Source organism: Schistocerca serialis, chromosome 7 (genome assembly GCF_023864345.2).
Source record: "Schistocerca serialis cubense isolate TAMUIC-IGC-003099 chromosome 7, iqSchSeri2.2, whole genome shotgun sequence".
Lineage (NCBI taxonomy): Eukaryota > Metazoa > Arthropoda > Insecta > Orthoptera > Acrididae > Schistocerca > Schistocerca serialis.
The window spans coordinates 284906568-284934429 of record NC_064644.1 but is presented as its reverse complement, the minus strand read 5'-3'; positions in this window follow the sequence as shown (position 1 = coordinate 284934429).

Here is a 27862-nt window from a genome sequence, read left to right as displayed (position 1 = left end):
GGAGCGTACAGTCCTGAGAAACTCTAGTTGGACAGCGTTCAAGAGCAATTCCTTCTGAGACAATCTGAAGGGTTTTAGCTACTCAAACATTTTTATGATGTTTTAGTTACTGATACATTTTTAAAATTGAAACTAAACCTGTGCAACAGAAACACAACTGTATTGTACATCCAAACAAGAAATAATAATTTACAGTCGTGCTGACTACTTATTAGGAAGGTGTACGAAGGTTATAACTGTTTTATAACCTGGAAATAAAACTTTTCTGAACATGTTTCCGCCACCTACCCATGGTCAAGAGATAGCGTCTTTGATTTAATAAGCAAAACGTCCTCGGTCCCGGGTTTGAATCCAGCCAGCATTAGCTGCCGAAGACTTCCGGCATAAGAAGTCACGCTCGTTCTGCCAACGGCTTTGTCTAAGAAGGCGGAGGAGCGCACGGATGATCTGGGCACTCTCTTGTCCTAGGGAAAGTAGTGATCAACGGCATGAAGATGCAGAAGGCAATGGAAATCACGGCATTAGAGACACGTAACGTGTATCTACAGGACATGTGGCCTGTAACTGAAGTACCATGATGAACTCTACCATGGCAAAAGCTTCCGGAATAGTCCGCCATTCCATTCTCCGGGTGGGGGCTGCCAAGGGGGGGGGGGGGATTACCATGAGAAAAAGATTCAATAATCAATGGAAGGGTAACGTTCTACGAGTCGGGGCGTGGAATGTCAGATGCTTCAACGTGGTAGGGAAGCTAAAAAATCTAAAATGGGATATGCAAAGGCTCCACCTAGATATAGTATGGGTCAGTGAAGTGAAATGGAAAGAAGACAAGGATTTCTGGTCAGATGAGAATAGGGTAATATCAACAGTAGCAGAAAATGGTGTAAAGTAAGTAGGATTCTTTATGAATATGAAGGCAGGTCAGAGAGTGTGTTACTGTCTACGGTTATGTAACGTGGTTGTTCTGATCAGAATCGACAGCAGACCATCACCAACAAAGATAGTTTAGGTATACGTGCCGATGTCGCAAGCAGAAGATGAAGAGATAGAGAAAGTATATGAGGGTTTTGAAAGAGTAATATTGTACGTAAGGGAATTAAAAATCTAATAGTCGTTGGAGACTGGAATGTAGTTGTAGGAGAAGGAGGAGAAGGAAAGGCTGCAGGAGGATATGGACTTAGGTCGTGGATGGGGGAAGAGAAAAGCAAGTTGAGTTCCGGAACAAACTGCATAAATGAGGATATTGTCAGAGAGAGTTTTGGCCGTTAACGAAGAAGTTTGCGCTTGTTTTATAGACTGGCAGAAGGCCTTCGACAGAGTCAATTGGAAAATATTGATGAACATCCTTAAGGAAATAGGAATCAACTGGAAACATCGGAGACTTATAAGGAATTTGTACCTGGGACAAAGGGTAAAGGTACGACTGAACTATGGAGACACGAACAGTGTGGAAATAGGATGGGGGAGTGAGACAAGGATGCTGTCTGCTGCCAAGTCTCTTCAACCTGTATGGAGAAATGCTGGCGACACAAGCGCTGAAAGGATGCGGAAACTTCAAAGTAATCAAGTATGCAGACGACCTGGTAGTGCTCGCCAAAGATCAGAGACAGCTGCAACACATGATGAACAATTTGGTGGAAACGGGAAGAAAATACGGCATGGAAACCAACATTGAAAAATCAAAAGTGGTGCGCATATCAAAACTTAAAGATAACTGTTGACTATCAGGAACTGGAAAATGTGAATCAGTTCAAGTACCTGGGAAGTTTTATCACAAAGGATGTCCACTGAACCAACGAAATTCGAGCAAGAATCGCCGTGGCCAAAGCTGCTTTCAACAAGAAGAGGGCTCTGCTGACCAGCAAGTTGAGTTTGGCATTGAGGAAAAAACTGATATTTTGAGCATTGCACTGTATGGAGCAGAGACATGGACCATGAGAAAGAAGGAGAAAAAATACTTAGAGAGCTTTGAAATGTGGTGCTGGAGGAGAATGGGGAAGACCAAGTGGACAGATCGCATAAAAAATGACGATGTACTGCGAAGAGTAAGAGAGAAGTATTCTGCGTACAATTCTTCAGAGAAAGGCCAACTGGATTGAATATCTACTTAGACACGAGGGATTCATACATGATGTCATCGAAGGAAACTCAGAGGAAACGCAGGACGAGGATGAAGAAGAATTCTACATTTGGACGACATGAAAGATGGAAGGAGATACAACAGACTGAAGGAAAGGCTGAAGACAGGGAACAGTGGAATCAGAAATTTTCCGCACGAAGGCATGGACCTGCCACTAGGCAGAATACCATATAATAATAATAATTTTGAGCTGGTAGTAGTGAATACTCTGTTCAAGAATCACAAGAGGAGGAGAAATACCTGGAAAACGCCGATAACACCTGTTGGCCTGTTTATACGGGAAGATTTCAGTTAGATTACATCATGGTCTGACAGAGATTCCGAAATCAGATATTGAATTGTAAGCCGTACCCTGGAGCAGGTATTGACTCAGATCACAATGTAATAGTAAATAAGAATAGGACGAGGTTTCAGACATTCGTCAGGAAGAATCAATATGTAAAGAAGTGCGATATGGAAGTACTAGGGAATGACGAGATACGCTTGAAGTTTTCTAAGGCTACAGATACAGCAATATGGAATAACTCAGTAGGCAGTACAGTTGAACAGGAATAGACATCTCTAAAAAGGGCCATCACCGAAATTGCAAAGAAACAAATAGGTAGAAAGAAGGTAAATGCGAAGAAACCATGAGTAGCAGAAGAAATATTTCAGTTGATCGATCAAAGGAGCGAATATAAAAATGTTACGGCAAACTTAGGAATACAGAAATTCAAGTCGCTTAGGAATGAAATAAATAGTGCAGGGAAGCTGAGACTACATGGCTGTATGAAAAATGTGAAGAAATCGAAAAGGAAATGATTGTCATCAAGACAGACTAAAGCATAGAGCACAGTCAAAACAGCCTGCGGTGACATTAAAAGCTAGGGTTGTAACATTAAGAGTGAAGTAGGAATCCCACCGCTAAATGCAGAGGAGAGAGCGGGTAGGAGGAAATAATACATTGAAAGCCTCTATGAGAGGGAATATTTGTATGATATTATATAAGAGGAAACAGTAGTGGATTTAGAAGGCATAGGAGATCCAGAATTAGAATCAGAATTTAAAAGAGCTTAGAAGGACTTAATGTCAAATAAGGCGAAAGGGACAGATAACATTCCATCATAATTTCTAAAATCTTTGCGTAAGTGGCAACCTAAAGACTTTTCATGTTGGTGTGTAGAATGTATGAGTCTGGCGACATACCATCTGACTTTCTGAAAATCGTCATCCACACAATTCCGAAGACAAGAAGAGCTGACAAGTGCGAGAAATATCACTCGAAAAACCTCACAATTATTACATCCAAGTTGCTTACAATAATAATATAAAGAAGAACAAGAAAATTGAATATGCGCTAGATGACGATCAGTTTGCCTTTAGGTAAAAAAAGGGCACGAGAGAGTCAATTCGGACGTTGTGACTAATAATGGAAGCAAGATTAAAGCAAAATCATGACACGTTCATAGAATTTGTCGACCTGCAAAAAGCGTTCGACAATGTTCAGCTGTACATCGAGGAAGTAATGATGGAAATAAAAGAAAGCGTAAGGAGCGGGATTAAAATTCAAAGTGAAAGGATATTAATGTTACGATTCCCTGATGACGTTACTAACTTGAGTGAAAGTGAAGAAGATTTACATGATCTGCTGAACAGAATGAACGGTGTAATGAGTACACAGAATGGATTGAGAGTGAAACGAAGAAAGACGAAGGTAATGAGAAGTAGCAGAAATGAGAACAGAGAGAAACTTATCAAGATTGATGGTCACGAAGTAGAGGAAGTTAAGGATTTCAGCTACCTAGGCAGTAAAATATCCTTGACCGACGGAGCGAGAAGTATACTAGTATCAAATATAGACCTTAAGTTGAGGAAGAACATTCTGAGAACATATGTCTGGAGTACAGCGTTGTAAGGTAGTGTAACATGTTCTGCGGGAAAACCGAAAAAAAGAGAATCGAAGCATTTGAGATGTGGTTTTACAGACGAATGTTGAAAATTAGGTGGACTGATTAGGTAAGGAAAGATGAGGGTCTGCGCAGCATCGGTGAGGAAAGGAATATGTGGAAAACAATGGTTAGGAGAAGAGACAGGATGATAGAACATCTGTTAAGACATGGAGGAATGACTTACACGGTACTAGTGGGAGATGTAGAGGGTCAAAACTGTAGAGGAAGACAGAGATTAGAATACATCCAGCAAACAAAAAAAGTTTCCAATAATTCACTTTCAATGTCGTTTTCTGTTATTAGAAAATAGGTAAAGGGCTTGCTTTGTTGGCTAGTGGGTAGGAATTTGTTGAATGTCAGATATACTGTGGTAGAATGAACAATATGAGAAATGTTGTTGTCATCACGTAAATATGAACAACTGTTACGAAAATCTAGTTTTCTGTGCTATTTGCTTCGTTTAATGAAATGGTCTCTATACATACCTCGTTGTCCTAACAGCAGTTTGAGGACTCCAGCAATAGCTGCTTCAAGAAGACCATGTGGATATGGTGTTACCGGCTTTGGTAGCGGCGGTTTTGTGACAGATGATGGCGGAATTTCTTGCACGTTGTCCGGTACTGGCGCCGGTGTCAGTGACGATACAACTGGTGATTCGGTTTCTGGTAACAGTTCTGGCGTTGAACCTGAAATTTTAATAATTAGTATACTCGTTGATAATTTATAGGATACAACGCAAATTATAAAATGAAAACGAGGAATTTTAGCAGGAGCTTGATAATTTACGTTAATTATTTATCATCATTTACGTAGAAAGTCACTTAAAGTCATGTAGGTAAAGTACAAACAGAAGTTATGAAACAAGGTACAACATTTGTAGAAGACATAAAATGATATAAGTGACAAACGTCAAAAATGAATAAGCAGTTTTCGTAAACTATTTGGTTGCATGTACGACTTCAGAGTGTTGCATAGTTTTTTTTGTGTAAGGTTGGCAGCACCAGCAGAGGAAGGTACATATGATGTGACTGAGGGGGTGGGGGCGGGGGTAGGGGGATGCGGAAAGCATTGCAGCCGTCGTTGTAGTACGGAAATTGAGAGATTAATCTGACGTCCCAAAGGGCATAATCATTGGTCTCAGGGCTAAAGGTGGAAGCATTTCCGAAACAGCTAAGTTTGTAAACTGTTCACCGCTTGCTATGGTGAAAGTATGCCGTAAACGGCAAAGTGGCACTGGCGTCGACGCAACGTTGGTGCATCATAGGAAATAGATAACAGCGGTGAACGACTGCTGCCGAGATGTATAAAAGTTAATAGACGTGCAGCTGTTGAGAAATGTACCCCTCAGAGAACGTTACAACGTATGGGCCTCTGCAGATGGCGCCCAGTTCTTGCACCCATCCTGACTGCCGTTCATCGTCGACGAAGACAGGAATTTGAGCGCCAGTACCGGAAATGGTCGTCCACTGAGTGGCAACGGCTCCTATTCTAATTATTTTTCAGAAGAATCACATTTTCTCCTCCATCGGGGTGCAACGTCTGAAAGAGAACCCTACAACAATTGTCGGAAGCATCCGAGTCGGAGGAGGGAGCATTATGGTGTGAGGAACGGTTCAAATGGCTCTGAGCACTATGGGACTTACCATCTGAGTTCATCAGTCGCCTACACATACAACTACTTAAACCTAACTAACCTACGGACATCACACACTTCCATGCCCGAGGCAGGATTCGAACCTGCAACTGTACCTGCAGCGCGGTTCCGGACTGAAGCGCCTAGAACTGCTCGGCCACAGTGGCAGGCTCTGAGGAACGTTTCCGCGCCTTCGACAGGGTGATGTCGTTATTTTTGAAGGCACATTGGATCAACAGAAGGATGCATCTTTCCTTGCGGATCATGGACGTCCCTAAATGCAGTTTATTTTCCTCACCACGATGGCATCTACCAGCAGGACAATGTAACGTATAACACGCCTCGCAGTGTGCAGGCGTGTTTCTAAGAGCACCAGGTTGAGTTTGGTGTACTGACCTGACCACCACACTCCCCGTATTTATACCTAGTCAAGAATCTGTGGATCACCACAATCGGCTGTTCGTGCCACAGATCGTCAGTCGAGAACCCTAGCGCTGCTGGTCTCAGCAATCGAGTCGGCAACGCTCCGCATCCCTGCTGATACTTTTCAGAACGTCAGTGACTGTCTTCCTGCACACCTAGCAGCAGTCAGCACCGCAAAATGGGACAATTCAGGTTTTTGCAAGGTGGTCACGTTAATGTGACTGGACAGTGTAAAATTATCTTGAAGCAGTTTCTTGGAGTTGTAGTAAAGAGTAGCTCTGCAGCGTAAACTGTTCGTTTCGAAAAATGCAAAAGTTTTTCACTAATAATCAAAGGATTACTTTGAAAATAACGGGTGATCAAAAAGTCAGTATAAAATTGAAAAGTTAATAAACCATGGAATAATGTAGATAGAGAGGTAAAAGTTGGCACACAGTGCTGCGAATGATATGGGGTTCTATTACAACCAAAAAAAAAAAACACCCCATATTGCTAGACGCCTGAAAGATCTCTTGCCTCTTGCACGCGTCGTTTGGTGATGATCGTGTGTTCACCCACCACTTTCGTCATGCTTGGCTTCCCAGGTCCCCAGACCTCACTCCGTGCGATTATTGGCTTTGGGGTTACCTGAAGTCGCAAGTATATCGTGATCGACCGACATCTTTAGGGATGCTGAAAGACAACATCCGACGCCAATGCCTCACCATAACTCCGAACAAGCTTCACAGTGCTGTTCACAACATTAATCCTCGACTACAGCTATTGTTGAGGAATGACGGTGGACATATTGAGCATTTCCTGTAAAGAACATCATCTTTACTTTGCCTTACTTTGTTATGCTAATTATTGCTATTCTGATCAGATGAAGCGCCGTCTGTGGGACATTTTTTGAACGTTTGTATTTTTTTGGTTCTAATAAAACCCCATGTCATTGCAAGCATGTGTGTCAATTTGTACCTCTCTACCTACATTATTCCGCGATTTACTCAGTTTCCAAATTTATACAGGCTTTTTAATCACCCGGTAAATTAAATGTAATTGAAGCAATTGCTTAGAGCGATTATAATAGGTCTACGCTTCATTGGTAACGTACTAGATAAGAGAGACAGAGGACAACAGCAATCCGGTATTCTCCGCAGAAGACACTAAATCAAATAGACGATAAACAAGGCTCAAACACTGTACCTAGATTGGACATCATAGTTATTTGCTAGCAAACTAAAATCCAGGAAATATACACCATCTTTCTACACTAGGTGCAGACTTACCCATATTCCGTTCAACAGTAAAAATAATAACCCACCTTTAGAATAGAGTGAAATTTATAGGATTTTCTGGATTTGTGTAGCAAATTATACGTCGATCAATCAGGCAGGGTTGCTACTAGTAGGCTGATTGAACGTGAAAGAAGTGGGAGGCCGAAAATGAAAAATTCCACTGAACGTGCTGTGAGCGAATCTCTTTCGTACGATATCAAATGTTGTGTTCTCCATAGAGAAAATAAAGGCAAAAAACTCACATTACTTGAAATTGTGGCTATCAATAATCATTAATCCCTAATCCTGACTTAATCCGCAGTCATCAGATACAATCTTTTATTGATCTTTGCAGCTGTAGCAGCAGCCAATTGACATTTCCCTCTAAAGCGCTGCATTCGTGGACTGTGCAGCTGGTCCCGGCGGAGGTTCGAGTCCTCCCTCGGGCGTGGGTGCGTGCGTTTATCCTTAGGACAATTTAGGTTAAGTAGTGTGTAAGCTTAGGGACTAATGACCTTAGCAGTTAGGTCCCATAAGATTTCACACACATTTGAACATTTTTAACATTTTCCTGATCATAAGATAATGCGCTTGTCGTAAACAGCACTGAGCGAGGTGGCGCAGTGGTTAGCACACTGGACTCGCATTCGGGAGAAAGGCAGTTCAATCCCGCGTCGGGCCTTCTTGATTTAGGTTTTCCGTGATTTCCCTACGTCGCTCCAGGAAAATTCCGGGATTGTTCCTTTGAAAGGGCACGGCCGACTTCCTTTCTGTCCTTCCCTAATCCGAAGAGACCCATGACTTCGCCGTTTGGTCCCTTCTCCAAAACAATCCAATCCAATCGTAAACAGTATAACATTTCGCCGCGTCTCCTGCCGTCTTCCACTACCCCATTTGCTCGTCCATCACATTTACCAGTTATTTTGTCAGTATAACATAGCAGTATGTGTCAGTATACACTTGCGATTTGGTTTGGACTGCACATTCTTATGTACCTTCAATCTTTATGTAAAATGTATCAGTGTGATAATTATATGTTTATAGCATCTCTGTGCACTTCATAATGATTGTTTCCGTATAGTTTTATAGTCGTTAAAGGTCATACATCTTTAGGACACCAAGCTTTGTACAAACACAAACTATCGTTAATGTTGTGTGCGCTGTCTACTTGGTCTTGAGTTGTCTAAGGATGGCCTAAAAACCCGTGAAGAAGCAAATGAATAGTAATTTAATTTTATTCTGCGGCGTTTACATTGCGTATTAAAATTTTAATATGTGTATGTTCCTCAAAGTTGCGACAGAATAGTAAGTAAATATGCCACCCTTGCGCTTTAGTTTATTTCCTCCACCGCATTAGGAATGAATGAATACAGGCGACTTTCAGGAGCCAACAGGCATAGGAAGACATTTTAGTTTCAAGTACTATCCGCTTGGTACGTTTCAGTTATACTTTCACTTGTTCCGTCGTTGTCATCACGATTCTGTTATGTTAGCAGGCCGGTGTCTCCATTTCAGCCTTTCCACCACTTTCTTCTCAAGGATGCAGTATGTGCTGCTATCAAGCACGTTGTCCATGACCAGAAATCTCTTCATCCCTCGGTTTATCTCCCTTCCCATACACAACCTTAGGACTTTTTTTGCCGGCCGCGGTGGTCTGGCGGTTCTGGCGCTGCAGTCCGGAACCGTGGGACTGCTACGGTCGCAGGTTCTAATCCTGCCTCGGGCATGGGTGTGTGTGATGTCCTTAGGTTAGTTAGGTTTAAGTAGTTCTAAGTTCTAGGGGACTTATGACCTAAGATGTTGAGTCCCATAGTGCTCAGAGCCATTTTTTAGGACTTTTTGTCCCCAACTTCTTTGTTGCTTTACGTCTTATCCGGTTCATTTCACTTCTCTTTACAACGCTGAGGAATTCTTTCTCACGTTTAACTCTTCATAGCATTTGTTCTGTTTTCACCGAATACATCCAGCTTATACATTCTGTTCCCCAGAAAGTACACAACTCAGAAGTCTACAGACTTGCTCCGTCTTTCTTCCTCGTTGTGTTCGCTACAGCAACAACCAGGAGGGCACTCCGTACAAAACAATGTTTTCCTCATATATTCGACCTTGTTTACTTGAACATTATTGAGCCACAATGGGGCACTGTATTCTGCAGCAGACTGCACCTCACTCATAGGAGGTATTAGTAGTGAAAAATGGTCCCTTTATTGTTCTACAAGGTATTTTACACAACTATGCACCGCATCCGAAGTTTCGGAGCGATATGTGTTGTATGTTGTCTATAGTTTAAAGTTATGCTCATGTGCACACGGTCATAGTATGGATATACCGTGTTCTGAGAACGTAATCTGTGTTTGTGTTCAACTATTATGTTATGTGCGAACATATGGCCTATGTCTTGGTAGAGCTAGAGTAATGTATCCACTCACGAAAGCATGTGCAACAGTCAGCGTTATCACTTGTCTTGAGTGATTATTCATTGAGTTGATGTCAGCAACGCTGTTGTGGTTACTTTACTGTCACATATGTACACTGCCTGAGGCTTGTGTAAACACAGCATTACACTGACTTTGGTGCCCTGTTCTACGAGTAATTAAATGACCACAAAATATTAATCAAGATTTCTTCCACTGTTCGTGAATGTACATGCAAATGGTTGCTTTCAGCAGGACAACGCTTCACTACTCCTGCCTCCTGCTACTTCCTCGGTTCTAACAATACTACGGAATGGGAAGACCTACCGTCTGAAGTATACTCAGTCAATAGCAATAGTGTTACCTTCTGCCTTATTATCAATGCACATCTGAAAATTCGTAGTAAATGTCAGCGAAAATTCGACCTACGAGTTTGGATTATCAAGGGTGGACATCGACGTCCCGACGTCAATAGCTTTGGTTTTGTTGATATGGCGCCGCAGCCTCTTAGCGAAATCCAGTATGTTCGTGTTTGGCGTAGAAAATGTAGCTCCGGTAAACGCCAAATTTATTTGTAGTCCCAGCTGCTATTCCACTCTAACATTTTCACGAAGAATTTCCTGTGGAGTTTACTAGTCGACTGATACTCGTTACATAGGAGGAAGTAGCACATCAAAATTCAGAATTTTTTCGTACCTGTTTCCTCATTTCCTAGAAATTCAGTTGCTTCGTTGTTCTCCGTTTCGGTTGGTACTTCAGTTGGCACTTCGGTTTGAGATGGTGGAAACTGTGTAGTCGTTGTTGACAACTCTGACACTGTTGTACTTTGCGTCGGAGTTACTGTCGTTGCGTCTGAAATAGAAACCAGTATCTTTTTGAATAGAGATATATATACATATAATTATAACGTAACAAAGAGACATAAATAATGTTGCCCCTGGGAAGTTATAGAGTTAAATTTGGATTTTTTACTGTCTAGAGGTCCTATACTTCAACTCAAGTCGAGTGGAAGTTTATCTGAAGAACTATTTAGTGTTTCCGACATTTTAAAGTGGTCGTATTGCGCGTGCGAATTGATGGTGTGAAATATCGTGCAATCATAGTCTCTTTTGTTCTCCTTGGTTCCTGGAAATCCGTTGAGAAATAAGGTGAACGGTTTACACAGTTTCAACAGTAAAGGAATGGTAGATGAGCTGAAAAGTGATGGAGTTTCGTCCTGCGATGGTCCTCGTGAAAAGTATCTTACATTTGCAACCACATACGAAAACATCATTAAACTGCGCGGCACGGTGTTGGATGATTGGTGATTAAATGTATCTTAAGCTATATCATTTTCTAGAGTTATAATGCAATTAAGATGAATGATCAGATATGAGGAAGTTTTGTGTTAGTTTGGTGCCACATTTATTGACTGATGATGAACAGTACGATGTATGATCAATCTGAAAATTTATATAACTGACTATATAGCAAATTCATTCTGGTAGATACATCGTCAGGCAATATTTTGTGTCAGAAACGAAGAAAGCAATCGAAGCAGGCTTGGGAATCTGGTGAAGCAGAACAAAAAATATCAAAGCAGTTGTTATTCGTCGTGGAGTTTATTTATTACATTATAGAGGGTTAACCAGTAACTTGTGAATACCAAAAGTGTTTTCTGGATCAACAGCATTAAGATGTATGGGACTGGACGCCAGTATTGTTAACAAAGAACGTAATCGTTCATCAAGGCAGTGAACACATCTAGAAAGGTTGATTAGGAATGAGAAAATTGAACTACATGGTCAAGGAAGCCGCTGTACCATAATACAGTTCATGAGATTTCACTACTTCCGACTTCCAACTATTTCAACAATTAAATTAACTCGTGCGGAGAGCATAGTGTGACACCAATGAAGTCGATGTGTTAATCGCAAAAGTTTGTTGTGCATACTCTCCAGAATCATGCTTCGGGGATGTAAACTACTCTTTGGAGAAAGGATGAAATTTATGTACTTCAAAGGAAGAGTACGTAGAAAACTGGGTCCACTTAGGACACAGAACAACGTTCCATCGTCACAATGAGAACTTTTCTCGTTGCTGTCGTACATAGCTCACACAAAGTTAAATGTGAAGTACTCAGGAGATGTATTAGCTCACTGGAGTGTGGATGTTTAGTCTTTTTCTTTTTAATTCGTTCCCTGTAATTTAATTACATGTGTTTCTGCACGATCTGGCATAACCGTGGGAAAATCGTTGACTAATGAGTCCCAGTACTGTTGTTGGTTAATGATTTATCGACAAAGTAATGAGAGTGATTAGATAATAATTCGACTTTAATGACACAAATTTGAAAACAATAATTTCTATAATTTAAGCTGAGATCCTATTGATTGCAGACTTCTACGACCTGACAGTGGAAAATTTTAGGGCCCCTACCCGAACCTCGTGGTCCAGGTCGGAATGTTAGAAGTTGCTACAAATGTCAGGAATCTATCAGATTAAAAAAATATGCTACAATTAAGTGTTGACATACCCGCTCTGATGTCTCCTAGCTTGATGACAGGTGCAGTGGTTTGTATTTCCATCAAGGCACAAAATGCTGGGTCAGATAGCGGGGGTTGTGCCGGGGTGGCCGAGCTATGAAGGCTGACGGTGGTTGAAATTTATTTGAAATCGTACTGATGTTTAAGTTAAATTTAGACGATTTCAGGTGTCAGAAATGAGAAAAATGCTGCTCATGCTTCAAATTCTGTGCAGAATCTAATAAACGTTTATTTTTTTTGTATCAGTAACAGATCTTAATTGGTATTCATTTGCTTACGGTGTTTTATAGAAATGTGTGCATTACAAAGCAGTAACCTAATATGAGTTGCCTTTGAACGGTGAGTTGATTTTGAATGTTTAAATTCATTGTTGCCCTCTTGTGTAAGATAACAAATTACCTGTATAAGCTTTCCAATCAACGAGTAATACATTCTTTCAAATTATGTAGTTGTTAAAATGATAATATCCTGTCTACCAAAATTCCCGAACCATAGTTATTTGGAACACAGCAGGCATCTGCATAATATGAAGCATTGAGGTTCAAAAATCGTATATTAGCGTTTTCAGACAATGCACATGTCTAAATTTAAATGTACTGAAAGCCTAAGAAATTTAGAGTGTTCGTTGTTGTAGTAATTAAATGGAACTGAAAGGTCCGCTTTCCTGAGGCGATCAACTGATCAGTTATGGAAGATTATTACATGTTGTATGCGGTGTTGTCCCAAACTTGTTATTTGAGCAGGTTGGTTTAACAACACTATGTACTTTTTTATCGATTTGTATATAATTATGGCATATTTTAGTAACTAATAATAGGTTAGTTTTATTGTCTCATTTTTGTAGATATTGTGAAAGAGTAGGTGAGTAAGCTAGTTCTCTATCTTATAAAAACTGATCGACAGGCAACCCTGAAGTCACCCCAAAATTAATTCGTGAAGAAGATGTGTCACTAACAAAGGCCTCACAAACTTTTAAATTACGAAAAGGATTACTGCGTAACAGAATTATAAATAAACTTTTGAAAAAATACCTGGTAGACGAATAGTTCTTACTGTTAATGAAGAGTAAATGTTGTTTCTATAATATCAGAATTTTGTTGTAAAGATGAGAACTAATTTTTGGTCTCTAAAGAGGTAAGAAACAATGGTAAGTTAAACATGTTCATATAATCCTGTAAAAACTGCTTCACTGCACAAAAAATACGTTATTGCTCGTGAGAGAGTTGTCGTTTATAAAGAGGACCTCAACTTTCAGCAAGTGAAGCAACAATTCCATGTTCGAAGTGATGTCGACCATTGTTTGATTTTGAAGGCAGACAATATGAACAAAAGTAGAAAAGAATACAAGATACAAAAATATTTAATATGTTTTCCATAGTCTGTGATATCCTGAGTAGTCTTGAGAAGAGTTTGTTATCAGATACGTATGTAGTGTTGGTGTACTTCTGCAATTTTCTGTAATGTTGAAAGTCACTTCATTTTACGGTATTCTGTAAGTGACAATGAGCAGTATGACTGTATCCATTCTGTCACTGTATCTGTTTATTACATTCAGGGGTTACCCCACATTTAATTACAGATGATATAATTAATCAAAATATATTTCGTTCCTTTAAAGAAATTTTCAGCACGAGAAACCATTCAAGGCATCAGTGTATTGGGTTTTTAAATCGATTCCCCATTACATTATATGGAGAAACGTAGACTGTACAATTTGTTCAATGCCGAATTGGAATTTTCTCTGGAAGATGCTTTTGATTCCAGCTGGTAAACGTGATTAGAACGTTAGGATAGGCGTTATTAGGATCATATTTTGAAAAGTTCGTTTCCAATGTTACCGAACTCTGCTGAAAAATTTCATTAAGAAAATGGTTATCACACCTGGAAGCTAAAGTTGGAGAGCTACTTGCCATCTTTGTTGAGGTTTCAGTACTATGTCTTGCTACGACAGTGACCAATAACAGAAAATTACTGATTCGTGGGCGATATGGTTGACACTAACCATGATCCATGTGAACTAACTGATTTGTGTATCAAGCCATCCTCTCAAGGTTCGATCTGTGTGCTGAAGTTGAGAATATAGCTAAAAGATCTGAGACTCGTGATTAGAGCCGCTCTCTCCGAATAGGATGTGCAGCTTTTAATGGCGTGAAGATCATTATCTCGGCGCACTGCTTCTAAAGCAGCAAAATGGTTGCGGCGAGCCGGTTTTGAGATGCGTTTAAGTCAACATACACTGAAGCGCCACCGAAACTGGTATAGGTATGCGTATTCAAATACAGAGATATTTAAAGAGACAGAATACGGCGCTGTGGTCGCTAACTCCTATATAAGACAAGCGTCCGGCGCAGATATTCGTTCGGCCACTGCTGCTACAATGGCAGATTATAAAGATGTAAATCAGTTTAAACGTTGTGCTATAGTCGGCGCACGAGCAATGGGGCACAGCATCTCCGAGGTAGTGATGAAGTGGGAATTTTCCAGTACGACTATTTCCCCTGTGTACTGTGAATATCAGGAATTTGGTAAAATATGAAATCTCTGACATCGCTGCTGCCGGGATAAGATCCTGCAAGAACGGCTCCAACGCCGACTGAAGAGAATCGTTCAACGTTCAACGTGGGGCCCTACACGATATTATTCAGATGTACCAATTCCTTTGGCTCTTCAGTGTATACCCGACTGATCCACGAAATGTTAGAGCTGTGTTGCTCTATTGAAAGTTTCAATACCAGTCTGCCACAGCCGCCGTTCAATATGTATATACGAGTGTAACAAACTGATATGTGAAATGGCAGGCAGTACATGGATAGACGGTGACTCTTGTTGCTGTTTTGCAAGTTTCAAGACAAGTTGGTCAGAGTCGCTGTTACCAGTTATAACCGAAGCATTTTTTAAACACACCGTATCATCTTGAGATAGTTTATTTGTCGTCGAGATGTCCTGAAATGTACCAATTTTGACGTTTTACTCCAGTGTTATTAGGCGACTAAAATGTCCATAAGCCTTGTAACACCCTTATATTTAGAAACTGTGTCGTCTCTTGTGCAGGTCTTCTGACCCCTAAATTTATCTATTGAAAGGTTTGTAATAAATTAGTTGAAGAAATTCAGCCTTTGTTGCTCGGAGCCGTGTTTCTTCATGTAACCTACGAACGATGTTCTGGGTGTACTGTTGCGTGTGGAAAAGCACGCACCTAGAGGGGGAAATATTGTCTTACTAATCTGTAGATGGGAATCGAAACCAGGTAATACCGAATTCCTCAGTCAATCCCGCAAGGACGTGTGTCGTTTGATTTCTTGCTTTCCTTGCATTTATTTTTCCTATAAAAGATTGCTTATCTTCTTTCAGAAAATTCTTCCACATTTCATCCCTACATTTATTGTGTGAGCTCCAAGTTTTACTACACTTAAGTATTTGTTTTGAAACGCAGTAATGAACACCCTTTTAAGCTTCCTTTAAATGTAAGTGGTCGTTAAATTTACCTTCGTTTCGTCACTGTTCATTTGCCTTTTTGTATTACCTGAAGCTGGTAAACCACAGAGTTTTAAAAAAAACACAATCAATAACTTTTAATGCTTGTGTGTTGTAAACTGAAAACGATATATGCAACAATAAAATATTTAAAATTTCTAAGAATTAAACTTAAGGTGGTGGTTAGATAAATTTAAGTAAATAGAAATATAAATGATACAATTTGGTACATATGAGGAAATAACCTAGATGATTGTAGAATTTTTGGTTACAAACCTATAAATTTTTTATGTGATTTTTAGAGAGTGGAGAAAGCTACAAGTCTTAGTCTTCACCGTTTTACAAGGGACCGAGCTACACAATCAGCATGTGTAATAAGAATTGAAAACGTGTCGTGAATCAGAGTACTGTGACACGTCGTTCCGAGTAGACAAGATGGGTTCCTGAAGCACATGCTTAAATCTGAAGATGATACTGAGCGATCGGTATATGAAATCTAATTAAACATGTTCAACTGAGACGGAACAATAAATGAGGATTATCTTAGGTATTACATTGTATTTTCTTGAAAAACTGTTTTTGGAATTGCGACAGGTCCTAAGAGGGAGAGTAAGGCTGAAATTGGAAGCTGAACGGCCACTATGTTTTCAGTCAATTATAGAAAATGTCTTTCACGTAATTTGGTAGTAGACAGGTATTAACTGCGCGGGTTTTGTGGGGTCTGTGGTCAACCCTCGAGCTCAGAGGTCACAGAGTCCTAAACATTTTTGTACACCTTGTGTAGTTATTGTTTTATGACGAACTAGATTAACAAGCTAAATGTTTCTTTACAGACGTGAATAAAGTCCACGGAAATCTCGAGTTTTTGAATGAGAACCTTTATTTCGGAGGGTATTACATTCCTCGTCTATTACTATGTAGCTGTAACTATCACCTTTCCGAGTAATAAAGGTGATGAGGAATCGCATCCATTAAACATCATGGGTCTCCTTAGAAACTCGTTGTTAACTGATACCAAGGGCGATTCTTTCAGGTTGCGAGTTCAAAACTTCGGATGGCTTCTAAAGAGAAAGCGCGTGCATTAAGGGTTAAAAGATTAGTAGAAAGTGAACTTGTTGCCGAACTTCCATTTCTGGAACTTCGTGGTAATGTGAACTAGATATCAACACTTGAGTGCTCAGACTGACAAAACAGAACATATATTTAATGGAAGAATATTTCTTGATCTGGTAGTTACTCGCCGACCTAATAAATCAGGTCTAGTAGTAACTATACAAGCCGGCCACCGTGGCCGAGCGGTTCTAGGACCGTAGTCCGGAACCGCGTGACTGCTACGGTCACAGGTTCGAATCTCTCCTTGGGCTCTGATGTGTGTGATGTCCTTAGGTTAGTTAGGTTTAAGTAGTTCTAAGTTCTAGGGGACTGATGACCTCCGATGTTAAGTCCCAAAGTGCTCAGAGCCATTTGAAGCATTTGAAGTAACTATACGCAACTTGTTTACACGTGCTTCGCTGGTACTTTTGACTGCTTTCACTGTAAGTAGCACTGTAAACTAATTCTGAAAAGCTCTCAAAGGTGAGTAACTGTCGATGTCACCAGGAAGACGAAAGAGGATGCGTCGCCTCGCTTTGTACTTTGGAAAACGCTACGAGTAGATAGGATAGGCCGGAAGGAACGAAAGCCAAATGTTGTTATTCCTGTTGTTGTCATACTAGTAAACTGCTATAAAGTAGGTAAAATAAGTAAACCGGCCACGAGGCATTTTCAGCGATGTTGGTACGAGGCAGTGTTGAAAAGCAATGCGTCTGCATTTTTTATGTGAAAACTCTTAAACCGTCGTAAATAAAATAAATCTGTTAACACTTTCCATCTTTCTTCTTCATTTCTACAAATTTATGTTTCAAAATAGCCACCCTGGCGACGATGACATTTATCCGAATCAGAGACCATTTTGTTTATACCATGAGCGTAGGAAGTTTTACTTTGCTCTGTCTCAGTACAGTCTCACCTCTGCTTGTGCCGCTTCATTATGATCAAAGTGAAGTCCTCTAAGGTATTCCTTAACTTTTGTAGACAAATAAAAATAAGTTGGTGCCATGTCGGTAATATCTGGTGGATCACCTATAGCAGTGAATGCTATACGTCCGATTATTGCAGCAATCGTGTTTGACCTGGCACTGCCAAGCTGAAGGAGCAATTATAGCACTCCATTTTTGGTGCACCGACATAACCATGTTACATACTGTCATGTTACGCTCTACAGTTCGCAGCCTAATAGAGGAAGAGGGCTGCAGATATGTATATATGAAGAATTATAACGTAGAACGTTAGTAAAATTGTTTTATTTAAAATTATTTAAACCTTTCTCACAAAAAATAGCCCTTGTGTGTAGTATACCTTTATTCGTGATATTAATACGACTGTATTGAGATGTGTTAGAGATGTAGTAGTTTAGATTGTGACGCACTAATTCCAGCCATGTCGAGCTGTAAAACTACCAGAGGATTACATAAACTTCAAAGGCAATGCACCTATTGGCTCGATTGAGGCCGTTGGGACTAAGTTCTACTCCGAAATGAAGACTCTCAAAGAGGACTCCTTTAATCTAATTGAATGCAATCCTCTTCAGGAATCGTCCACAGCCGTCGGACAGCGGCAGCTTTGATAACTGTAGAAGACATTTCTTGGTGTCTTAAAACATATCCTTTCATCCTCTCACCTCTTGTTGTCACTGTTTTCCACATGTTTCACACTTCGACGACACTTCAGCGAACCTCCTCATTTCCTATCTTATCAGACTATCTGATTTTCAACATCCCTATACAGCACAAATTTGTTCATCGTTTTTCCCACAGTTAATGACCCACTTCCGTACAATGCTATGCTCGAAAATTACGTTCTCAGAAACATCTTCCTCAAATTAAGACTGATGTTTGATACTAGTTGACATTTTTTGGTACGCAATGCACTATATGCCACTGCTAGTCTCCTTTTTATGTCCTCCTTGTAACATTCGTCAGGTGCTATTTTGATTCCAAGAGAGAAGAATACCTTCATTTCATGTACTTCGTGGTCCTCAGTTCTGATGGTAAGTTTCTCACTACTCTCATTTCTGCTTCTCATTACCTTCGACTTTCTTCGGCTTACTCTTGGTCCAGCCGGCCGGTGTGGCCGAGCGGTTCTATTCGCTTCAGTCTGGAACCGCGCGACCGCTACGGTCGCAGGTTCGAATCCTGCCTCGGGCACGGATGTGTGTGACGTCCTTAGGTTAGTTAGGTTTAAGTAGTTCTAAGTTCTAGGGGACTGATGACATCAGACGTTAAGTCCCATAGTACTCAGAGCCATTTGCGCCATGTTTTTTTTTAATTCTCGGTCCAGAGCTTGTTCGCATTAGGCTGTTCATTACATTTAAGAGGTCTTTCCTTTCTCCTCAGTTCCACTGAGGACAGCCATTTCAACAGCGGATCAAATCATCATACCCTTTCATCTTGAATTTTAACCCCACTACTTAAACTTTCGTCATTTTATTCCTTGCTTCTTCGATGTTTAGATAGAACAGGTGAGGAAAGGCTACCTCCTGGAAACTTAGTTCTTGGGGTCCCATCCGTCTTCTGCGTTCTTTATACTTGTACGTATTGTATATTACCCTCTTAACTTGTAGTTTTTAACTACTCGTAGTTACGTGAGAATTTCGAACACCTTGTGTATCGTAGCAAGTTATTACGAGATAGCATTCGATGCAGAAAGGCAGGCAGCCAAGTAGCACGGTGGCTTCAGGATGGCTACGTTTTTCTTCACTCTCACAGTGCAGCTGACGCTACCAGCCGTGAGAACGTTCTCAAGTAACATTCAGTCGGTACGCAAATTCATATCTCTTACGAATCTAACTAAACCATAGTAATTATCATCCGATTTTGTTCAAACTTGGTACGCATGTCTCTGCAGTATCCTTTCGTCTAGGAGTGCTAGTTCTGCAGCATCGCAGGAGGGCTTCTGTGAAGTTTGTAAGGTAGGAGACGAGGTACTGGCGGAATTAAAACTGTGAGGAGGGGGCGTGAGTCGTGCTTGGGTAGCTCAGACGGTACAGCGCTTGCCCGCGAAAGGCAAAGGTCCCGAGTTCGAGTCTCGGTCCAGCACACAGTTTTAGTCTCCAGGAAGTTTCATATCAGCGCTCACTCCGCTGCAGAGTGAAAATCTCATTCTGGATACGCAATCTTTTGTTATCAAGGAGGGGATCCTGTCAAAGTTTCAGGTTTTTATCTATTATAGTTACAGATATTGAGAAAATTACTTAAATCTCCTAAAACACACACTTACGTAAAAATCTTAGTTATGAACAATAACCAAATGTCTTTTATTATCATCTGAAGTCATAAGAAAGCTCACATTATATAAAATCACTTAAGTGGAATTTTCTTTTGAAAACTTTAACTCTACGTTATGAAGTATAAAAAATCATTCTAACTTATTATTTGCTTATATAATATTTTTTTGTGTGTGAATACATGGAAATGAATGAGAGAGTACATGCGGGACATACGTTAAAACTTAACGTCATTTTATGTAAAACCTTAAAAAATTGAACCGTGGGAAAATTGTATTGGAACCACGACGCTGATGACGTTTGTCGATATGTGCTTGCTTTAGTAAGACAGCAGCCAGAAAAAAAGTCTGAAGCGTAAAAATTTTCCGTATTAATTTAAAGAATATTTTACATTTAGTTCTATTTTAATAAACAATATATTAGAAACTGAAATTGTAATGACGTCAATGAGTATCTGTTTAGTTGTTGGCTATGCCGAGTTTTGCCGCGAGAATGATCTGAATCGATCATTCTGATTGGTCATTCTGATCAATATCCAATTACAGTTAAGTGGTTCCAGCGTGCAGATAGTTAGATAGGCAGTGAGGAGCATCGAGATAGTCGCTCGCTAACCTGCTTCCGACTATCACCATGCTAGATGCCTCAGCGAAAATAGTGTGTACAATGAAGAGCTAGTGAGATCATCTCAGTTAAAACGTGTCGTGACTAAAGCGGTTTAAGTTACGAACATTTTGTGGAAAGTGTGATGTTTCGGAATTAATTAGTTGAAGTTTTATAAGCGTGAGATCGTTTGGTCGTAGAGAAAATTCCGCGTGGCATATTCTATATTCTTTATGAAATACTTTGGCGAGCACTTCTGACATAGAAGACCACTGAAACGACCGAATGTTCTACTCACTAATAGTGGTGGGTCAGTGACTGTTAGATCGCAAAATTAGTCGGGTCGGATTCGCCGAAATTTTGGCTGTTTTTTCGTGTGAAATATGTTCTACTGAAAGTGAATATGGAATGATAGAGTAGTTATCATATTAATTACGAACTTGATAGCCATATCATTGGATTCTTAATTAATAAAAAGCCGTTTTTATAGAATTTTCAAATGGTTACTGCAATTAAACTGCATTTTCCTATCGCCCGAAATTTGTGAAAATGAACTTACAGCAACTGATTTGGAACTTGAGTAACGCGGCCTCTGTGCGGTAGGTATTAGGTAGTGGTGTCATCAACGCTGCTTTACATTGCCTAGCGTGTGTCTACTAATGCAGAGTGAAGGGACATCGGAAGAAAGAAATATGGAGGAAGGTGAACTGTTCAATGAAAGTGACTGAGAGAGAGTAAGGAGACGAAAGAACAACCGACCGAACCTGGCCCGCCGCACTTGCAGCACCATCTTACATTGTCGAACGCTTTTTCTAATTTAACAAATCTTATGAACGTGTCTTGTTTTTTGTTAAACCTCGCCTCCAGCATCAAGCGCGAATCAGAACTGACGCCCTAGTGCTTGTACCTTTCCTCTCGCCAACTCATTGTCATCTAGTAGATCCTCAACTCCTTATAGAGTCTTCTCATTATTATTCCTGCCAAAACATGAAGGAGATGTTAAGCAGACTGCGTGATAGTTGTCGTACGTACTACCCTTTTTTCCTTCGAGATGATATTTTTCCGAATGTTTGGTGGTATGTCCGCACGACAGTTCTCTCTTCCTCCAACGATTTTAGAAATCCAGGAGGAACGTTACCAATGGATAGTGTTTTATTTCATCTCAATGTTTCCTGTGATTTGTCACTCTTTGACGCTAATACCGGATCTTCCGTGCTTCGCATATCGACTCCAGTTTCTTCTTGTGTCTAGTCATGAGACACTTTTATCACCTTGTACAGGCCTTCAGTGTACAATTTCCACCTATCTGCTATCTCCTCTGCGTTTAACAGTACTATTATTGTTAATGTCCTTGATTTCTAAACTCACCGAGGACGGTTTTATTTTTCCTATATGCTGAATCGGTCCATTCACCGAGAATTTCTTTTACGCTTTGGCTTCCACAAAACTTCCTGTGTATTCCATTCCTAAGTGACTAATTTTGCTATATTCCTGTCTGTTCGTATATATATATTTGTATTACCTTCTTCCGTAGGTTGCTCGAAGTATTTATTCTATTACTCGAAGTTGCCACGCTGTTCTGTTTGTCCAGTTCGGAGATTGCCTTTTTCAACTGGTCTACCTATTCAGGTATTCACTATCATAGTACCCACATTCTTAGAGAATTTAAGCTCTTTCGTATCCTACTTCATTCCACATTGATTCTTCCAGATTACTCTCTTAAACTTAAGTCTACTCTCAATGAATACTCACTTGCGATATGAGATAATACACTGTGTGTTCAAAAGTATCCGGACATCACAAGAAATATCCTTTTTTCATATTAGATGCATTGTGCTGCCACCTACTGCCACGTACTCCATATCAGCGACCTCAGTGGTCATTTGAGATTGTGAGAGAGCAAAATGGAACGCTCCGCGGAAATCACAAACTTGAGGCGTGGTCAGATGATTCGGTGTCAGTCACTTGTGTCATACGAATGCACGCGAGATTTCCACACTCCTAAACATTCTAATGTTCACATTTTCCGATGTGATAGTAAAGTGGGAACGTGAAGGGACACATATAGCACAAAAGTGTACAGGCCGATCTCGTCTGTTGACTGACACAGACCATCGACAGTTGAAGAGGGTCGTAATGTGTAATAGGCAGACACAGGAATTCCAAACTGCATCAGGATCCACTTCAAGTACTATGACAGTTAGGCGGGAGGTGAGAAAATTTGGATTTCATGGTCGAGCGGCTGCTCATAAGCCATACATCACGCCAGTAAATGCCAAACGATGGCTCGCTTGGTTGTAGGAGCGCAGACGTTGGGCGACTGAACATTGGAAAAACGTTGTGTGGAGTGACGAAACATAGTACACAATGCGGCGATCGGGTGTCGGGGTGTGTGTATGCCGAATGCCCAGTGAACGTCATCTGCCAGCATGTGTAATGCCGACAGTGCAATTCGGAGGCGGTGGTGTTACGGTGTGGTCGTGATTTGCACCCGTTGTTGTTGTGCGTGGCACTATCACAGCACAGGCCTTCAATGATGTTTTAAGCACCTTCTTGGTTCCCACTGACGATGAGCAATGCGGGGATGGCGAGTGCATTTTTGAACACCATCGAGCACCTGTTCATAATGCAAGGCCTGTGGCGGCGTGGTTACACGACAATAACATCCATTTAAAGGACTGGCCTGCACAGAGCCCTGACTGGAATCCTATAGAACACCTTTGGCATTTTTTGGAACGCCGACTTCGTGACAGGCGTCACCGACCGACATCGGTACCTCTGCTTAGTGTAGCACTCCGTGAAGAATTGGCTGCCATTCCCCAAGAAATGTTCCAGCTCCTGGTTGAACGTGTGCCTGCGAGAGTGGAAGCTGTCATCAAGGCTAAGGGTGGGCCAACACCATATTTAATTCCAGAATTACCGATGGAGGGTACCACGAACTTTTAAGTTATTTTCAGTCAGGTGTCTGATTATTTTTCATCCCATATAGTATCTGCTCATAAATGAGCCTTAAATCCAAAATCCGATTTCGCAATTTATGTCGTACCATCTTCCCCTGTCTTCACGTCTATTCCAAGTAATCTCACCGGACAAAATAATTAGTCACCCTAGTGCACGCAGACATAAGAATCGTCAAGCCATTACAGATGGCGCAGCGGTCGAGTCATGTGCTGAACCGCGTGCCCGCTGCCTCTGCGTCAGCATAAGGAAGTAGTGACCAGTGACACACTGCGATCTGTAAGTCATTTGTGTTTCTAGTGGACATTGTACGTAAACACGGATAAATGTAATGGCATGACAATCTGGCAATAAGGCGTCATGACCGTGGACATGCCCGTGACCATAAAGTGAGCGAAGTTGCTGATTTGTTGGTGTTTCGCGGCAGACTGTTTAATGTGTCTTCAAGCAATGGTGTAACTCACGTGGCTACGAAACACGACGTGGGAATTGTGTACGGAAGAAGATCCTTGCTGGGAAGAGCCGGAGATGAGTTTCACGACTTGTGAATTACAATCGCTTCCAAATCTGACAGGAGTTGCTGTAGGCAGTGACAGTAGGTCGACCCAAACCTGTTAGCATTGCGACAGGGACTGCACGCAGTGGCCATTTGATGTCAGTCACCTCGTAAGAGTCCATTGCTCAAAGAGGCACGTAAAGACGACAACAGATAAGTTTATTGGACTGAAAGAATATGTGACTGTCTTTCTGTATTACCACTCGACTAGTTTACAAAATTACCTAACTTGAAAACCGCAGAAAAACTGTGGATATATTGGAACGGCGGGTAAAACGTCGTCATCAGCATACCTGCAACTTTGTCGAACTGCCCAATCGAATCCTCAGAGAGTAGCTGAAACTGAATGTGGCTTGCCTGCATAAGCTTTTGGAATCACTTCCGACCCGAATCCCTGCAGTTATCAAGCACAGGGCGGAATGAGGCGGTATTAAATCATGCTTGTGATGATTAGCTTAGGGGTGACTTATTTTGTCTGATGAGCTTGTATCGTCTTCTGAAAACGGATTCCAGATAGCGTATCTTAAGGGGGGAAAATGGAAATGATCGTGTTGCATCGTTGGGCGGGAGGCCCCGTTGGGGGGGAGTTCGGCCGCCGTATTGCAAGTCCGTTTTCAGTGACTCCACATCGGGGACTTACGAGTCAATGATGATGAAGGACACACAACACCCAGTCCCCTGCCAGGAATCGAACCCGAGCCACTTGCGTGGTAGGCGATAACGGTGCCGCTACGCTACGGAGGCGGACATCTTAGAGAGTGACCGAGGTTCAGAGTCGCAGGCGCAGCACTTCAACCATATCCTCTACAGCAGAGCCATCAGCATGTGAGCGGGGTCCAGCAGAGCTGTCCAGGAGTAATTATGGTGAGCTTAAGTCTCAGTACTAGTGTGATAGAGCATTGCCCGTCCTGTCAGTTTCACATATACTGTACTAAGTGCATGAGCAGCCCTCCCGAGTAGCCGAGCAGTCTAACACGCTGCTACCCGAACCGGAAGGCGTGTTGGTTCCCGGCACAAATCCGCCCATCCAGTGGATGGTTTTAAGGTGGTTTTCCATCTGCTTCAGCGCATGTGGGCTAGTTCCCAATATTCCGCCTCAGCTACAATATGTCGGCGATTGATGTGAAAACACTGTCCGACGTCTGGGGGAGGGGGCAAGGGAGTCCACTGGGACCGAACTGTACAACAACACCCTGGGTTCAGTTTGAGGCGGCGGTGGTGTGGGAGGACTGCTGTGATCTGTTAGGGGGTTGTGAACCACTGAGGGCTACGGTGGAATGAAGCATCTCCATCGTTTCTGGGTCCCTAGATCAATACACAAGCACATGAGCCTGTTTACTAACCAACAGGAGTCCAATCACTGTTTCTTTGGTGTTTACGAACTTTTAGACCAAATTTATGTTTAGTATTTTGCGTCTGAAAGCCGTAGTCAACTCAGTGTAGTTACCTCACTAGAGGAAAAAATCTAGCAGTTAACATTATATGCACTGAGTTTGTGAATTATATACTACTAATCTTCGATAACATATCCATTTTAATGTCTGTTATTGAATAAATTACTGTGTTTAATGAAAGATATTTCGTGTTAGAAAACTTCCAATAATATTAACATAAAGTGTTAAATAAATCTAATCCTTAGGTTCAATGGGTACGGCCTTAGAAATCGGATTATTCATTAAAAATAGTTAACTTCGATATTAAAGGCGTGCCCAGCTCATAATTAGTTTTCTGGGACCAGACAGCTTTTTGCACCAAGGGGTTTCGCAACACCTTTTCGATTTCAGGCTCCTTGTCCTATGGAAAGTTTTGGTAATTTTTATTTTTCTTAGGTGCATCTGCCTTCCCTTGCAATTTTTGCCCATTTCACTTCCCTGTAGTACCGTGGAGGCTACTCCGTCATAGCCTAGCACACGCCCTATCATCTGTCCTTTTTTCTTGTCCTTTGTTTGTAGAGAACCTCCTCATTCCTTACCTTATCAGCCCATCCAATTTTCAACATTCTCCTGTGGTAGAAGCGTCAAATGCTTCGATTCCCTTCGGTTCCAGTTTTCCCACTGTCAATTACACACTAATGTATACAGCTGTGCTCAAAATGCATATTTTCAGAAATTTCTTCCTATAATTAAGACTTACGTTTTATAACTGCAGACATCTCTTAGCCAGACTTCACTTTGCCTGTAGTACTCCTACTCTTTAAGTCGTCCTAGTTTCGTCCGTCATGGGTTATTTTGCTGCCGAGGCAGCAGAATTCTTGACTTCTTTTACATAGTGATCAACAATATTGGTATTTTCTCGCTATTCTCATTTTTGCTACTTCTCATTACTTTTGACTTTTTCCGGTTTAATTTCAATCTATCCTCTGTAATTATTAGACCATTCAATTCAGTAGTCTGTAATTCTTCTTGAACTTCACTGGGGAGAGCAATCGCATTACATCACCGAACCTTATCAATGATATCCTTTCATATTCAATGTTAATCGCTTTCTAGAACTTTTACTTTGTTTTCGTTATTGTTTCTTTCCTCCCCCGTTAACCATGGACCTTGCTGTTGGTGGAGAGGTTTGTCTGCCTCAGCGATACAGATAGCTGTACCGTAGGTAGTATCTGTTAAGTAGACAGACAACTGAAGAGGGGCAGCAGCCTTTTCAGTAGTTGCAGGGGCAACAGTATGGATGATTGACTGATCTGGCCTTGTAACACTAACCAAAACGGCCTTGCTGTGCTGGTACTGCGAATGGCTGAAAGCAAGGGGAAACTACAACCATAATTTATCCCGAGGGCATGCAGGTTTACTGTATGGTTAAGTGATGATGACGTCCTCTTAGGTAAAATATTCCGCAGGTGAAATAGTCCCCCATTCGGATTTCCGGCGGGGACAACTCGGAATACATTGTAATCAGGAGAAAGGAATCTGGCGTTCTACGGATCGGAGCGTGGAATGCCAGATCCCTTGAGCGGACAGGTAGGTTAGAAAATGTGAAAAGGGAAATGGATAGGTTAAAGTTAGATATAGTAGGGATTAGTGAAGTTCGGTGGCAGCAGGAACAAGACTTCTGGTCAGGTGAATATGGGATTAAAAATTCAAAATCAAATAGGGGTAATGCAGGTGTAGGTTTAATAATGAATAGTAAAATAAGAATGCGGGTAAGCTAATACAAACAGCATAGTGAACGCATTATTGTGAACCAGATAGATACGGAGCCAACGCCTACCACAATAGTACTAGTTTATATGCCAACTAGGTCAGCAGATGATGTAGAGATGGATGAAATATACGATGAGATAAAATATATTATTCGGATAGTGAAGGGAAACGAAAATTTAATAGTCATGGGTGACTGGAACTCGATAGTAGGAAAAGGAAGACAAGGAAACGTAGTAGGTGAATATGGAATGGGATTAAGGAATGAAAGAGGAAGCTGCCTGGTAGAATTTTGCACACAGCATAACTTAATCATAGCTAACACTTGGTTCAAGAATCATAAAAGAAGGCTGTATGCATGGAAGAAGGCTGGAGATACTCGAAGGTCTCAGATAGTATGTATAATGATAAGACAGAGCTTCAGGAACCAGGTTTTAAATTATAAGACATTTCCAGGGTCGGATGCGGACTCTGACCACAATCCATTG